The 6698-nt window shown below is 55.0% G+C and overlaps 1 long non-coding RNA gene across 1 annotated transcript; it reads right to left on the bottom strand.

Annotated features, from left to right (window-relative positions):
• Window positions 1-1385: 1385 nt before the first annotated feature.
• Window positions 1386-4166, bottom strand: LOC109386649 (uncharacterized). The gene is made up of 2 exons (XR_002124822.1): window positions 4029-4166; window positions 1386-3587 (listed from the first exon to the last, which is right to left on the bottom strand). It is a non-coding gene; the product is annotated as an uncharacterized LOC109386649 (long non-coding RNA).
• Between the last annotated feature and the right edge of the window lie 2532 nt (window positions 4167-6698).

The following is a 6698-nucleotide window of genomic DNA, read 5'->3' as shown; positions in this document are numbered from 1 at the left end:
GAGGTCAGGTTGTAAGTTAGCCTGAGTTTTCCTCCCTAGGACAGGTGGCAGTGTGCAAACCAAGGGCAGTTTTATACAGAAACATTTGGTGTGTTGACCCAAACCTAGGCGTAGGGTTTAGATAAGAGGAAGAGGGAAGTTATTTCCAATGTACTTAGGGGTGCCCCTGGCCTTTTCCCTGGGGGAGTGGCATGACAGGAGAGCTCAGAAATGGAGGGCATAGCCAGACTGGGGGGGGGGGTGCACGTGGGAAAGTCCAGGAGGGGCCTTGGGAACAGGAAGGACCTGGGACCCTGACTGAGCTGAGATAGAACAGACCACAAGTCCCCTAACCTCAGACTTCATGCAGGTTGACAGGGACAGGCAGCTGGGGGACGTGGCCCTAATCACCAGAGGAGCCAGTTTCTCAGCCCCACCCAACCCATTTCACTCAGTTCCAGCTCCTCCCTGAACCCTGCAGACTCCAGGTTTCCAGCACCTGGTGGGCAGGGGAGACAAGGGAAGGGGGTGAATCCAGGAGAATGGAGTTCCTGTAAAGTGACTCAGGTAGCCCCAGAAAGTATCCCCCTTGCTCCTAAGTCCATGAACAAGCCTGTGCCCCTCCTCTGGGATGACAGTCCCTACATGGCGTTACTGTCAGCATGCCAGACCTGCAGTAACGTCAACCCCCTAAAAGGCCACCAGGACTCCAGCCACGTTCAAGTCAAAATAAATTACTAATAAATTACGTGGACTTTGGGCAAGTCAGTTCTGTTGGGGCTTTACTTTCCTCATTTGTACAAGGAGGGGCGGTGGGTTTTCCTACTGGACCTTAATAGCCCATTTTTAAGCTCTCAGTCCAATACTGCTGTTAAAAATAAGCAATCTCTTCAAGTGGTGAAATGTTCCCCATTAAGTCCTTACAGACTATAAAAAGAAAATTAGCCAGGTGAGCATGGAAATCCTGTGTTTAGGGCAAATTTCCTTTGGGTTATAAATAAGCAGTTCTTTGTGGAAGGGAACCCTGCACACTGGGTCTCGGAGGCACACGCTGCTTTGCCCTTCACACAGGAGCACACGTTTCTGGCCCTAAAGGATGTGACATGTCCGGGGGAGGCAATATTCCTGTTGACAGCTGTTGCCAAGGTAACAGCAAGCCAGGCTGCAAACTCGTAGAAACAGCTGGCTCTTCTTACTCACCTTGGAAATCACCAGGAAGCTGATTAAATTTTCTTAAAATCACAGGTGGGAGCTGAGGAGCCTTATTCTTCTCAGACAGCTCACAGCTCACAGCTGCACTGTGCCACACGTTTTGATTTTATTTCAATCAAAATACAGTACCTATCCCATGTAATTCTACAGTGAGTGTCGAATGACATGGAAAGAATATATTCATGATAACTATATTAAAAATCATCTATATTTGAAGGGGGCTATCTTAGGAAATAAAATTTTATCAAACTTGAAACTCTCTCCAGGTCCTCACCATCTTCCTGTAGGAGTTACACTTCTGACTGTGGCTAACGTTTTCAGGTCTGCGCCCCAAAGCCTCCAGGAGGACGGAAGCTACTCTGTGTAAGACAAAGGGGGGCCAGCTGTGATTTTAGTTCCAAAAAAGGGTGGGGAGACAGAGGAGCCCACTGACATGAAGGGCGGCATGTGAATGCAGGAGGCTAGAAGCTAGAAAGCTGGAGGAGGCTGGGGGTGGGAGGAAGACTCCCCGCGGAAGTTATCTGTCCTGCACAGGGAAGCCTTCTCATCAGGGGACCACAGAGAAGGGCTGAGGTTTATGTAGGAGGGACACCCCAAGGCTCCTTGGGAACTGGCTAAAATTGGGCAGGACCAGGAGCCTCCACAGGTCTTGGAGCTGGGTGAGCACAGCGGATGTGACCCTGCTTCCCAGGAACCAGAGGCCCACCCAGCTGACATCTATCTGGCTCACACCTGAGAAAAAGGTGGGGTTGCAGTGCTCTTGGTTTGGCAGGAAGGAGGAGCTTCCGCTGCCTCCCCCGAGGCCCCCTTGGACACTTCAACCTGGTTTCGGGTATCCAAACCCTGGGGGAAGTGACAGCCCCACCAAGAGGGGAGGGAAATCCTGCCCCACCCTGACGACGCCCCCAGGACAACTCTGTTGTTTCCAGAGGAGAGAAGAGGAGACCAGTGGAAAATAAGGGTTTTCCTATTTCCTGCACTGGGGCCTGCTTCATCCTCAAAAATAAGCCACCAGGCCAGCACAGCTGTGGCCAGGCCCCAAATAACCTCACTGCAGGGCTGGCAGGCCTCTCAGTTAAAAATAACCTGCAGCCGCTGCACAGGACAAAGCCAAGGGGCCCCTCCCAGGGAAGACCTCCCTGCTCCATGGAGCCGATGGGAGCCCTTGCCCTTGGAAGGCAGTGAGCCTAACAACATGCATCAGGCTTCCTAGCTCCAGGTGCCGCTCTCGGGTAAACCCTGCGATAGCTCTGTGAGGTGGGCACCATTATTATCATCATTTTACAAAAGAGGAAGCACGGACACAGAGAGGTTAATCAACCAGCCCAAGGTCACACAGCGGGGGAATGGCAGAGCCAGGGCAAGTCTGGCCAAGCCTGTTGCCCCGGATGTTGCCTTTTCCTCCTTCAGAGCCAGGAAATCAGTAAGGGCTTGTACCTTGATCCCCATATACTTGGACAAGTCACCTCTCAGCCTCATTCTCCTCCCCTGTAAAGTCAGGTTAGAGGCCCAAGAGATGGAGGTGCCCTGACAGTGTTGGGGTAAGAGCTACAAAGTCCTGTCCTCTGAAAACACCAGCCCTGGGGCAGGTACCCACTCCACCCCACCCCCACCCCCACCATTTGTCTGCCTGGCAAACTCCAATGTTCCCTCAAGTCTCAGTGCAGTCCTGGCTCCCCTGGGCAGACGGGCTCACAGGGGCCTGCACACCCTTCCCTCCCAGTACTCGCTGGCCAGCACTGCCATGACTGTGAGGAGGCCTGGCTGACAGCAGGAGCCGGGAAGCTCTGACCTTGGGCAATACCCCCGAATTGGCAGATGCCAGCATGGGTGCTGCTCATGGAAGCCTCAGCAAACGTGCATCACCCTGCGATTCATCTGTCACCTTAGTCCAGTTGCTTAAAACATTCTCACTTCTCAAGCTGTAATGGCACACGAGTCTCCTGGGCTCTTGTTGAAGTGCAGGTTCTGATTCTGTGTATCCGGGGTGGGGCCTGAGAGTCTGCATTTCCTACAGGCTCCCCGGTGATGCCCACGCTGCTGGTCCAAGGACCACACTTTGAGTAGTGAGGCTTCCAGGAAGACGAGTTCAATAGAGGTGTTTCCTGTAGCCAATGCTTTAGGCGAAGGCTGTGGATGATGCAACTCTGAAACCAGGCTGCAGCTCCCCCACAGGTGGTGTGGGAGGGTCCTGAGCAAAGTCCCCATTGAAGAGAGCTGTTCGGGTCCTCGGGGACTCACACGAGGGGGCTTGGAATCCAGGCTGCAGTGCTGTCCCTGGAGCACCCAAGCCTGAGCCCTGCTCTCGGGCTTCAGGCTCAGCACAGCCTCTGCTCGCCCAGTGTCCTTAGGCGAGATACCGTCTCCCTGGACCTCTGCCCTCGCGAGACTGTCTGCTGCGAGAATGAGAGACATAACACTTAAAAAAAAAAGAAGGGCCAGTGTAAGCAGCGCTCACCGCGTGCTTTTCCTGTGCCAGTATCTTTAATCCTAATGGAGACCATTGGGCTTGGGCACCAGACCTCTTATCAGCACCTTACCAATGGGGAAACTGAAGCCCTGAGAGAGGAGGTGCCAATGGGCACACTGTGCCGTGAGGCCTGGGCAGCCTGGTTCCAAAGCCCAAGGACTTGATCACCTTGTGACTCCGCCTATGCAGTGTGAGGCTGGGTTAAGACAGTGAGGAGTGGGATCCTAACTACGCCCTCACCCCACAGCCCCAGGCTCCTCTGCAGACACACTCTGCCGTCCCCTCTGGCTCTGCCACTCTTGGGTCTGCCCTGCTTTAAACCAGCCCAAGTATGTGACGCCCGAACTCCCCTCAGCCAAGCCCCTACCTCATCATATGGTGGCAGTCTGTTTCCTCTTCTATCTTCTCCCCTAAACTGGGTACTCTTCAGAAACAGGACCATTTTTTTATTTCTCTGATCTCCAGCTCAGCACCTGGCGCACAGTAGGTGTGAAACTAACTTGTAGCCACAGTTTCCAAGAACCGTGCTGGGAGGGTATGGGGGTGGGGGTGGGGTTGCGGTGGCGATGCGTTTCCAGATGTTGCCACCAGAGGGCAGGCGCGCACAGCAGCTGGAGCGCTGGCGCCGCAGCAGGGAGAAGGTGGGGTGGGGTAGGTCCCTTGGCGCTCAGCATCTAGGCCTCCAGACCAGGGAAGGCCAGGCCGGCCAGCTTGCGGCCTGGGGCTTGCGGCATCTCTGCACTTCCCCTGCCTATTCCAGCCTGAGCTCCAGAGTTCTTTTCCTTCTTTCTCTCTTTCCTTTCCTCTCTACCCTTTCAGGTTCCTGGGTCAATCTTGACTTTGTGTGACTTTGGACCAGACGCCTTTTCTCTCTAAGCCTTAGTTTCCTCATCTGTACAATGGGAAAATAATGACAATACCCAGCTTTTGTGCATTTCCCCTACCTGGGGTTTGGGACCCTCGGTGCAGGGTCCCACTTCCCTTAGCACCAGCCCTTCCCTGCTCTTAGGGAGCATCTAGGCTTTTGCTGAGGTAGAATCAGGGCCCTTTGCTGTAAGGTGCCTCCTCGTCAGGCCTCCTGCTCCATCCCTGGTGGACAGTACTCAAGGCCCGGTGTGCGGTGCTGACAGGAGTGGCTGGACCACAATGACCCCTCCTCCTCTGGTCTGGATACTGCTGCAGCCACCTGTGCTCGGATGCTCGCGGGACATTACTTGGGTTTACTCTGCTTACAAACAGACTAGTAGGCAGGAATGGATGGATGGATAGATGAATGAATGAATGAATGAGAGAAAGAAATTCATGCATTGCTTCAGAGCCTCTGTGTGAAAAGCAAAGGGCTTTTCATACCCACTGCCAGCAGAACCCTCAAGCCTTCGAGCCTCTTGGGGACTGGCTCCAGCCAGTCGAGCACCCGTCTCCCTTTTCAAGCTTCTTGTCCATTTGGATTCCCCATGGTCAGTGACACGAAGGGACCTTGGCCTGGGTTGTCCTGGTGAGGGTTTATTCTTTCACTGCAGGTCAGCTGCAGCGCTGGCTGGCCGGCTTCAGAGGGGAACCTGAGATGCTCCAAGCCCCTGGGAACAGAGGGCTATGTGACAACCTCAGTCAGATCAGACTGCAAGCTGGGTCCAGACCCCAGGTGACTCCCAAGCTCCTGCCTTCCTGTCCACGCCCTGCTGCCTCCAGAGAAAGGGTTTCTGGGCGGGCCCAGAAATGGGATGTGTCACAACAGTGGGTTCTCCGTCCCCTGCCAAGCTCACGGCTTTCTTACAGCCAGGCCAGGCTCTCCTGACACTAGTTCCCACCTGTAGGGACTTGCCCAGTTGCTGACCCAGATTTCCAGGCCACTCTGTCAACACCTCCAAAGCGTGGCCTCTCAGAGGCCCAAACAGCATCCACAGCCAACGTCACAGAGACTCAACCGGCAGTGGGAGGACACCCTCTTATACCACGGACCCAGGCCCACTTGGAGCTCGGGGCAGTGAATGAAGAACACGTGTTAGGTGCCTCTCAGTGGGTAGTGGGTCAGTGGGCAGCACGAATGGACACAGTAAGAGCGTGGAAATGGAAGTACTTAGGACGGAGGGCCCTATGTGTGTGTCTGAGGCGTTTCTTTGTGACTCTTCCACAGTCCCAGGTGCTGGCTCTCCTGCTGCCCCAGGATGATGACTCAGCCCCCCCACTTCTGCGGCAACCCCCACCCCCAACCTCGGCACATCCAGTTCTCAGGATGGCTAATCTGGTTGCCACACAGCCTTGAAAATTCTGCCCCTGGCTGGGGGCCCCACTTGCTGAGCCAACATGAGGCATGAATCACGGGGCTGGGTCAGAGAAGCTGCAGGCTCAGGAGCTGCCAGAGGCTGTCCGGAACCGCAGACCTCACAGCCGCAGCCCCCGCCTCCATGGGGGCTGTGCCCTCCACGTCCCTCCCAGCTGGCCTCCCATGGGCCTGACGTCATCTGGCCTCACACAGCCCCATGGCGGGGCGGGGCCCTGACCACCCTGCAGTCCCCGGTCATAAGGAGTTTGTCAGGATGGTCTAGAACACGCAAATCGTATTCTTCTTAGATTTTTCTTAGATTACAAATGCCCAATTAAAAGTCTTTGTAGAGAATTCCTGGACTCCCAAACATACGCCCAAGGACCTAGCGGGTCCCCAGTTTGAGAAACTTTCAGAAAGTGAAATCAGGGTCGGTCCCAGCCTGGTGTCCAGTTTGCTGCCAGTTGTCCAAGTGCCACCCTTCTCTGAGCCTCCTACAGCCTGGACTTCCTTGCCTCTGTGATTCCTTGGAGACATCTCAGGCCCCCGGCTGGTTAGACACTAACCTTTAGGTGAGGCCTGTGGCTGCGCTCAGAGCTGCCCTGTGGTAAGCCGGACAGGGGAGGCCTCTCTGACCAAAGGCCTGCCTGGCTGCAGGGGTGGGCACGCCCAGGGCAGGAGGGGTCTCTGTCTTACCTGTCTGATGCAAGGTCCTCTGTCATTCTCCAACGCAGCCTGCACATTCATAGGCTAGTGAGTCAGAGAATCTCTGTG

Source organism: Hipposideros armiger, unplaced genomic scaffold (genome assembly GCF_001890085.2).
Source record: "Hipposideros armiger isolate ML-2016 unplaced genomic scaffold, ASM189008v1 scaffold_137, whole genome shotgun sequence".
Lineage (NCBI taxonomy): Eukaryota > Metazoa > Chordata > Mammalia > Chiroptera > Hipposideridae > Hipposideros > Hipposideros armiger.
This window is presented reverse-complemented; position numbering and strand designations above follow the sequence as displayed.